Source organism: Arachis ipaensis, chromosome B10, assembly GCF_059453495.1.
Source record: "Arachis ipaensis isolate K30076 ecotype BB chromosome B10, ASM5945349v1, whole genome shotgun sequence".
In the NCBI taxonomy this organism is placed as follows: domain Eukaryota; kingdom Viridiplantae; phylum Streptophyta; class Magnoliopsida; order Fabales; family Fabaceae; genus Arachis; species Arachis ipaensis.
This window is the reverse complement of record NC_142435.1, coordinates 135,678,426-135,688,423: the sequence shown is the minus strand read 5'-3', so window position 1 is coordinate 135,688,423 and position 9,998 is coordinate 135,678,426. Positions and strand designations below refer to the sequence as shown.

At 38.9% G+C, this 9,998-nt stretch overlaps 1 pseudogene; it reads right to left on the bottom strand.

The window, feature by feature from the left end:
* Nucleotides 1-294: 294 nt before the first annotated feature.
* Nucleotides 295-8,234, bottom strand: LOC148581825 (uncharacterized; annotated as a pseudogene).
* Nucleotides 8,235-9,998: the final 1,764 nt, after the last annotated feature.

The following is a 9,998-nucleotide window of genomic DNA, read 5'->3' as shown; positions in this document are numbered from 1 at the left end:
TCACCGGGCTACTGGGCGGTCACCAAACCAGTCACCCCAAGGGATAACCTTCTCCTTACCGTGAGCGGCTAGTGCCTCATCGCCCTGCTCCCAGGAAACCTCAGCCCGGTGAGCTAGCTGTGTGACCAAGCAAGGGAATGGCAGGTTGCCTTTGATATTGGCCCGGTACATGTATCTCTTGATGAGTCGTGGAAGGTACAGCTCCTTCCCCTCTACGACACACCAAATCAGAACTACCATATCGACCGGGACCTCAGTAGAATGGGTACTAGGCATAACATAGGTGCATAGGATCTACTGCCATAGCTTGGCTTCCTTCGTCAGATAGTCGAACTTAATGCCTCTCGGAGTCTCTTTCTTGGATCCTTGCTCCCAAGGGGCATCAGGAACGGAAAGCGTATGATGCATTGCGTCCCAATCAAAACTCATGCATTTAATATCCTCCTCAGCCTGATGGAAGGCATCGTTATCACTGATCTTAGGCTGAAAGTAGAGGATGTCCTCAATAGCCTCCTCTGTAATCAGAATCTACATGTCTCTGAGATGAACTACATCAAGGGTCGCTTGGTAGAAATTGCAATAGAACTTCCGGACCCAAGACTCATTCACTCGCACTAGCTCTCTGTCGAGAAATACCCAACCCCACTCCACAATCTGACACTCAGTATACTGCTTCAGATCGGAGGGTACATCTAGTTTCCTTTCCACAATGAGGTTTCGCTTATCAAAGTGCGGAAATCTAAGCTCACAGTATAGGTTGGCAAACTTATATGAGTTGTTAGAAGGCGTAGCTTGGTTAGCCTTGTCCTTCTCATTAAGCTTCTACTCAGATAAGCCTAAGGTCGCCGGCTCAGTGGATGGCTGCGACCTTTTCCTCTTACTGGAGGTGGCCTTGGCCTTTCCTTTGCCTCTGTCAGATATCTTGAAAAATAGAATTCCCAGGATACAGATTATTAAACAAAGCAGAGGAAGGAAAAGCAAGTAAATAAGCAAACAGACAAAAAACCAGAAATAAAAGAAAATTGAGACACATTCATGAAGTGAGTTAAAGAAATGAACTCTTGGAATGCAAGAAAATAGAATTCAGACATCAATTAGAACACAGACCAAGAATCCATGCAATGATAGTAGAGATGCTTGTTTGTTAAGCAACAACAATTATTATGCCCAAAAGGGAACAAAAGAGTTAGTTTGAAAAGGGGGAAAATTAAAAAGAAAAGTTAGAAAGTCAACTAAGTCAAAGGTTAGAAAAGTGGTTAAAATTAGCGGTATGGTAATGTAGTTCTTAACCAAAATGAGTTCACAAAGTTAAAGAACAAGCAAGCTCACTTTCATGAAGACAAAGCAAATCATTGATGATGAAAGATGTAATGTAAGAAGCATAAACGAGGTTCACATTGACTTGATTAACCAAGGACCTATTTGACATAGAAATCCGTCAATTAGTGCCTTGATTCCGACAATCACAAATGCACATGAAAGGGAACCAAAGTAAATGCGAAAATGCTGGTCGGTCAATTCATGAAGTGAATTTGTCAATAAACAAGTGGGGCGTAAGCCAAAATGTGCCAAATTCAGTTTACAATTGGAAATTAATAGCATAAGGTTTTTCAAAAAATTTTGGCAGCATTTCGACAGTAAATTGAACGTTCCCAGATACAAACAAGCAGAAAAACTCAGCCCATATGAACTCAAAACAATTCAAACAAAATCAGCAATCAAAATGTCATATGAACTAAGGTACATATGCATCATAGCAGCCATTTCAATCCAAATGAACCTAAGTTATAATTAAACAAGAGATAAACACAATAAATTCATATGAATTGGCATTATGAATAAGAACAACAGCAAACAACAGTAGTACCCAAAATTGGCAGCAACAGCAACATGTAAAAATCACAGAACATCAACATCATCGTCACTAAACTAAGCAAGGCACAGCAACAAGAAATAACAGTAATTGATTCAAAGTAAAATAGAAATTACAGAAGCAGGAAACTAAATTAGCACAGGGCAAGTCATTACCAGCACAAGAAAACCAATTTCAGATAGAATAAACATCAGAGTTCAAACCTAAATCCACTACAACATCATTTAACTACCTAACCACTTAATTCAACTAAGCTAACCTAATCAACTAACACTAACATGGAATTGAATAAAAGGAAATTTTAAAAATAGAAGCAGAGGTTAAAACAGGTTGAACCGGAACCTTGGAAGAAGCAGAAATAGAGAAATGGAGGTGGTGAGAGAGAATGGAGAGCACAGCAGTGCCGGGATGGTTCACGGCAGTGCTGGCACGGTGGTGATGAGGCAACGCAGCAGAGGAGAACGGTTGCAGAGCAGGGCACACACCAGGGTTCTGTTCTGGAAAAGAGGTGGAAGATGGAAGTGAAATGGAGAAAGAAAGGAGTTGGTGGTGGATGGTGGTTTGCCGGCGGCAGTGGAAGACCGCGGCGGTGCCGGTTGAAGGCGGGAAGGTGAACGGCTGAGAAGGGAGGAAAGAGGGAAGAAGAAGAAGAAGAAGAAGAAGGGAAGAGAGATGACAATCGGCAGCGGTTCGAGGTCACCGGACTAGTGGCTGGTGGTGGTTGCAGAAACTTGAGGATAGCTATGGTGGGTTTGGGTTTTGGAGGGAGAAGAGAAATGGAACGTTGGAGATGGAAGGGGATGATTGACGTGACTGGCTAGGGCTTGCGCGTCTGGGGTGTTAGCGAGTTCAAATCCACGTGTAGCAACACGTGCACGTGGTTGGACAAAAGAAGAATCGACGCGTAAGCGTCATTGACGCAAATGCGTGAAGGGAGAGAATGCACAGTGTACGCGTGGATGAAAATTGTGCTAAACGCACAGTTTTGGCACACTTCTCGCGCAACTCTCTGTAACTTTTGCATTGGGGTGGCATTTTTGTACGACGTGTACGCGTCGGTCACGCTCACGCGTGGGAGGCCAGAATTGAAAATGATGCGTGCGCGTTGGCGACGCGCACGCATGGGGTGGGTTGGGCGCCCGGCACCCCTCTCGTGTGGTTTCAGCCCAACTCTCTGTAACTTTTTACTAGAGAGCGAAATTTGCATCCACGCGTACGCGTCAGACCCCCCCCCCCTTTTTTTTGAAATATACTAGCTATTAAATTAATGCCTAACATGATTAAACTAGTAAAACCACAATTTAAACTAAATAAATATAACTAAAAAGTGAAAATTTAAACTATTACCAATAGAAATAAAAATAAAAATTGAAAGAATTTACCTAGGTGGGGTGTCTCCCACCTAGCACTTTTAGTTAAAGTCCTTAAGTTGGACATTTGGCGACCTCCTTGTCATGGTGGCTTGTGCTTGAACTCATCTTGAAACTTCTACCAACGCTTGGACTTCCAGTAAGCGCCAACATCTCTAAGTGAATTCACCAAGCCTTGATGAAGTTCTTCACAAGTTTTGAGCTCCCAAAGTTGATCCTCTTGTATGCCTGGATCCCAAATCTTGTTTCTACACCCGTCTTTAAGTGGATCATCATTGTTCCAACTGGATGACAAGCAATCCGAATTCTTGATGAAGTACCAAACTTTTCTCTTAGACCCCACCAATTGATCACTAGTCCAACGCTTGCATCTAGCTCTTGAAATATCAACATTGATGAGTCTTGATTTGTAACTCCAACCACTGAACATCCTTCTCTTACGCTTCATTCCACAAAGCCTCCTAAGTTGGCCATCTGTTTCAAGCATACCATACTCAAGTGGGACAATAAAGCTAATAGAGATAAGTTTTACCCACTCAAATGAAAGAGTAGACGACAACCTAGGTAGAGAAGTCTCCAACGTTCTTGACAAAGCATATTCAACTCCTGTCCAACCTTTTCGAACAACTTCCACCTTTTGAAAAGATTCTTCAGCTTCAAGCTCTTCCTCACCGAATTCATCCAACTCTTCTCCATCACTCAAATTATAAATATGAGGTTGAGAGAAATCTACCTCAACGTTGCTTTCAATTGCATCGGGAGAAGGTTCTTCAAACTTAAGGAGTTCATTTGTGGATGCAAATTCATTACTAGGAGGGCTTGATTCATGATCATCATCACTAAGGGAACTTGCTTCTTGATCTATTCCATCCAATTCTTCATAGGGAACATGCTTTGAAGGTTTTGCACTAGCCTCCTCAACATCAAATTCAATCTTTTTGGAGGAATACTCTGTAACTCTAGATTTCCATGAAGGTTCAGCATCTCCTAAGTCTTCAACCACTTCTTCCTCTTCTTTGACAATCATAGCTTCTTCCAATTGTTCTAACACAAAGCAACATTCCTCATTTTTCACCGGAGTTTCCAATTTCTCCTTCATACTATGTTCTTTATTAGATTCTCCACATGTAGTTATGGGAGTTCCTTGAGTGTTGAAATGCAGTGAAGCTAAATTATCCACTACCTTGGTCAAGGTAGCTATGAACTCTAGTGTTGTCCGTTGCATCTCTCTTTGATCTTGAAGAAGAACACCAAGAGTGTCATCCATTGGAGATTGGGGTGGATATGAGGGTTCATTACTTGGGGGGAAGGATTCATGATAAGAAGGTGTTCATCTTGATAAGGATATGGAGATGGTATATATTGAGGTGGTGGTTCTTGGGAGTAATTGTGTTGGAATGGGGGTGGTTCTAAGTATGGCTCGTATGGCTCATAAGGCTCTTGGTATGATGGGTAAGGATTATGGTCATATGGGGTGTTTGGTAGAATGGGGCTTGTGAGTATGGTTGTGGGCTATATTGAGAAGGGGGTTCATAGGTATATTATGGTGGGTGTTGATTGTCACGAAGAGGTCCACCATAACCATTATCTTAGTATGCATCATGGAATGGTTGTTGCTCATAGTACATTGGAGGGGGTTGTTGCCAAGAGAGTTGATCAAATCCTTGTGGCTCCTTCCATCTTTGATTGTCCCATCCTTGATGCAAGCCTTCATTGTAATCTCCACTTCCTACAACATAATTGTAACCAAACTCATAGTCAAAGGGGTGAGAATTCATAGTAACAAATAAAAATAAAAACTAATAAAAATAAGCAACAAAGTCCTAAGACTAACAAAAACTAACAAATAAGCAAAAGGAAAATATGTACAATAACCAATAATAAGGCACACATTTGCAATTCCCCGGCAGCGGCGCCAAAAGTTGATGGAGGAAAATTGTCGGTAAAGAATTTCACAAAGATATTATGTTGCAAGTATAGTTCTAAACCGATAATTAATCCCCAGTCAATGTTTAAATTGTTTGTCACAAATACAAACCCAATAAAAGTAAATTGAAGTATTAAACCTCGGGTTATCTCTCAAGGAATCGTAGGAAAGTGTAGTTATTATTGGTTATGGAAAAGTATATTTTTTTGGGTTTTTGAAATAAGAAACAAGAAAGTAAAATAGCAAGAAAATAAATTAATAACTAAGAAAGCTCTTAGCAAGGATTGATAATTAGAAGTCCTATCCTCATTATCATCATCAATTGTGATGGTAATTGCCTTTTGCTTTCACTTAGTTAACCTCTAACAATGAAGGTAAGTCAAGTGAGTAAAATAAACTTAGGTTCACAAGTCCTAATCAATGACTAGATTTAGTGAAGTCTAAACCAACTAGCAAGTCTCAATTACCAATCAACAAAAGACTTTTGATAACTCAAGAGTCTCTAAACAATTAATCCAAGTTAAGAACATAAAAATCTAAATTAAAACCCTTCCAAGCATTTTATCAAACACTTGGAAGGAACAAAATAAAAGCATAGAGAACTAATAGGAGATAATAAAATCTAAGATACCCAATTGCAAGACAACAATAACAATTGAAGAAAGAAGCAATAAACATAAATACCTCAACTTGCATTAATAAGAAATTTAATATAACATGAAGAGTTCATAAACTAAATTGGGGAAATAAATAAACCAACGAGAGAAGATAAACTAAGATTCTAGAATAATAAAATGAAGAAGAGAAACTAAATTAAAGCAATATGAAAAACCTAAATTTGATGAGAATTAAAACTAAAAGAAACCCTAAAACCTAGAGAGAGGAGATAGCCTCTCTCTCTAGAAAACTACATCTAAAACCTCACTAATGTTGTATAATGATAAGTGAATGAATGATTTCTCCATCCAGCTTCACTCTGCAGCCTCTAATATGGATTTTCGGGCTTAAAACTGGGTAAAAAAAGAGCCCAGAAATCGCCCCCAGCGAATTCTGATATTTGCAGCACGTGACGCTTTGTCACGCATATGCGTCGCTCACGTGTATGCGTCACTGAATCAAAAATTAGGTCACGCGTGCGCATCGTCCCACGCATACGCATCGCTTGTATCTTGCGCCATTCACACGTACGCTTCATACCATGCGTGCGCGTCGCTGCCAGCTTCCCAAAACCTTAATTTCTTGTATTCCTTCTACTTTTGCATGCTTCCTTTCTATCCTCTAAGCCATTCCTGCCCTATAAACCCTGAAAACACTCAGCAAACATATCACGACATCGAATGGTAATAAGGAAGAATTAAAATTAGCAAAATTAAGGCCAAAGAAGCATGTTTTCAATCATAGTATAAGATTAGGAAGGAAAATGTAAAACATGCGAATTATATGCATAAGTGTGAGAATAATGGATAAAATCTACTAAATTAAGCACAAGATAAACCCTAAAAATGGGGTTTATCACTCATTTATCATAGTTCTCCTTCCCCATCTCATACCCGGAGTAAGTGGACAACGCCACTGCCTACTACCCGGGCACAGTCTCTCTGTTGCACCTTATTACCATTAGAGGAAATCTGTGCCCTGTCACCATTAGAGGGTATCTGTGCCCTGTCACCATTAGAGGGTATTGGTGCCCTGTCACCCTTACAACCAGAGAGAAAACACAAGCGTATTCGCATTCAACATTTTCCATCATTATTCATTTACCACATTCATTCATTAATCATATATGCATCTTCGGCATACTCGCCACATGTTCAAGCTTCCTCAATCAATCATAATTATTTAATCATTAATCATATACATATATATACTCAGCCATAATTCAATGCTTATCACAGCCATCCGGCTCATAACATACCCAACATTTTCACCATCATCCTCAACAACTCATACAATCATCTTTACTCATTATTCATCATTGATTCTCACTTTACTTCATCTACAAGTTACCACACGTCCTAGCTTCTTTTCATTACTAGGCATACTATAAAGATTTAAGACTAAAACGATAAAAATGGAGGCTTAAAGGTTTGAAATTCAGTTTAAAAATACAAAAATCATATTTGCTGAAAACAGGGTCACGCGTCTGCGTCGCCCACGCGCACGCATGGGAAGCAGAGAAAAGCGGGTGACGCGTAAGTGTTGCCCATGCACACGCGTGGAAAGTAGAGAGGTAGGGTGACGCGTGCGCGTCAGCCACGTATACGCGTGGATGCGTTTTGTGCTCCTCGCACAAAACTAGCACGCTACCATCACAACTCTCTGGATTTTATACCACGCACCTGCATCAATACAGCGACGCGTACGCATCGGCCAGGCACACGCGTGAGAGTGTAAAAATCGTGAGTGACGCGTGCGCGTCGGCCATGCATGCGTGTCTGAGTACGTTTTACCAAAAAATTTACTAAGTTTAAAAGCTGCAGGATTACATTTTCAAATCCCAAATTTCCGACAGGCATAACTTTTTCATTTCCAATCATTTTCCACCCGTTCTTTAAACGGCGTAAACATCTCGGATCCAATTTTCTTTCTAAAGAAGTTTGATACAAATCGAGGATCTGGAGACCAAGTTATGCTCCGTCAAAGTAGACGAAAATCACAACGTTCATACAAACAAACAAAAACTAAATTTTCAGCACAAACCAATTTCAAACCTTTTCAAAACCATCCAAAACTTACCAAAATCAACCTCAAGCCTCCTCAACTCATATTTTTCAACATTCTCATTAAATTCACAATCCACCAAGCCACTATTTTGACCAATCTCAATTAAATAACTCAATTTCAAACAAAATACCATATCATATATTTCATTCCACATTTCAAGTTCCAACAATACCAATTCCATCAAACCCCAATACATATAAATCCATATCATCGTATACAACTCACATTCATTATCAACAAAGACATCAATTCCTCCTTCAACACCAATAACCACATAATCCATACAATCCAATGTAACCAAATAACGACAATCACAATTCCATTTAATCTCATATGACATCACACAATACACACATCACTTACCTTCCTTACCTCTTTCTGGCTTCCGGCCCAAGATTCACGGCCTCTGGCCTAAATTCACAATTTAAATGCATATTCCACAAACTAATATTCATTATCCAATTCATCAAATTCTCAACACACCAAACATACAAATTCACACAATTCTCAACCCAATCATTAATTTACATTATATATCAACTATACATATTAGTACCAACTATTTACACAATCCAAACTTAATCCTAGGGGCATCTAGCCTAGGAATTCTCATCACACCACATAGTACTTAAATGAAACTTAAATCGTACCTTACTGACGGCGGTTCACAACCAAACTTGAATTCTCTTCTCCAAGGCCCACAAGCTTAAACCTCCACACCAAAGTTCCACATGCAAATTGAATCTTCCCATTGTGCACCAAAATCACCAAATACACTAACATAACCAATTTCACATATATACATTAACCTAGTATTCATGAAAATGATAAATCACAAGGGTTGAAGGGTTTCTGACCTTAACCCACTGAATTTTGTGATAAATATCACTAATGGCTCATACTAGAGTACCCCTAAATAACCAAAATCACAAGATTTTCTCAAAACTCAAACCAAATTCAAATTTAAAGAGAAAAACGAAAACTGGGCAGAGTACAGTAGAATACACACCAAAAAACTTAGATAGAATTTTAGAATATAAAAAGAGCGACGCGTGGCTGCAAACGGCTCGTCAATCAGAGTTCCGGATCAAAAGTTATGGTGATTTGAAGTTTGATGGAGTTAGGATTTTCTCTCTTCTTCTCTTCTCCATTTCAGCACCCCCACACTTTTTCTTTAGAGTTAATGAGCTGAAATGCTCATTACTAAGGTTTATATATGTTGGGTCTTGAGCCCATTTGGGCCCGGTTCACTTATTGGGCCAAAACCTTTAAGATTAGAGTTTTAAATTGTATTTTAAATATTTCTATCTTCCCAAATTATAAATTCTTATTTCCTAACCAAATTCACTTATAATTAATTTATTCAGCTGCAGTACCGGATAGATCTCAACCGATATTGCCTGTCAAATCTCCAATGCACATTTTTACACAGAAAACTATGTTTTCCGACTTAGGAAAATCCACTAAGTCCAAATATCATATTTAAATTATCGAATTCCGATTGCTAAATTTTCTAACCATGTTCGCTCCTATTTAATTTATTATTTAATTAATTACAGTTTTACCAGATTTTAAAACTTTAATAAAATAATTTCTGAAACTAAAATCTTTAATGAATAAATAAATTAAAATTGACTCATAATAAGACTTTTCAAAAATTCCGGGTCTTACATTCTACCCACCTTATAAAAATTTTCATCCTCGAAAATTGAAGGAATAGATAAGATAATATAAAGAATCGGTACTCTACTTTCTAAATGCTTTTTAGATAAGTAAAAAAGTTTAACATATATATATAGATGTTCAAATACTGCATAACTATAAGATTTAAATATAAGGGTAAAGTATTGTGTAAGGCAGAAGATATAAGATAGGCGTTCACAAAGCAAGGCTATAGTTAATGTGGCAAAAGGCTACAAAGCAGGCTGGTATTTAAACAACGGGTAAAACATTTGCTCACCGATCTTATACCCACTTCAGAACTTCAACTTCCAACTCCATCCAGACACATCTCTACCATTACCAACCATACTATATCAAACAACTCGTCCGAGAGTTCTCGACCTCTTCACTCCCTTCGTACGCCCACTACCGGTCACAAGTC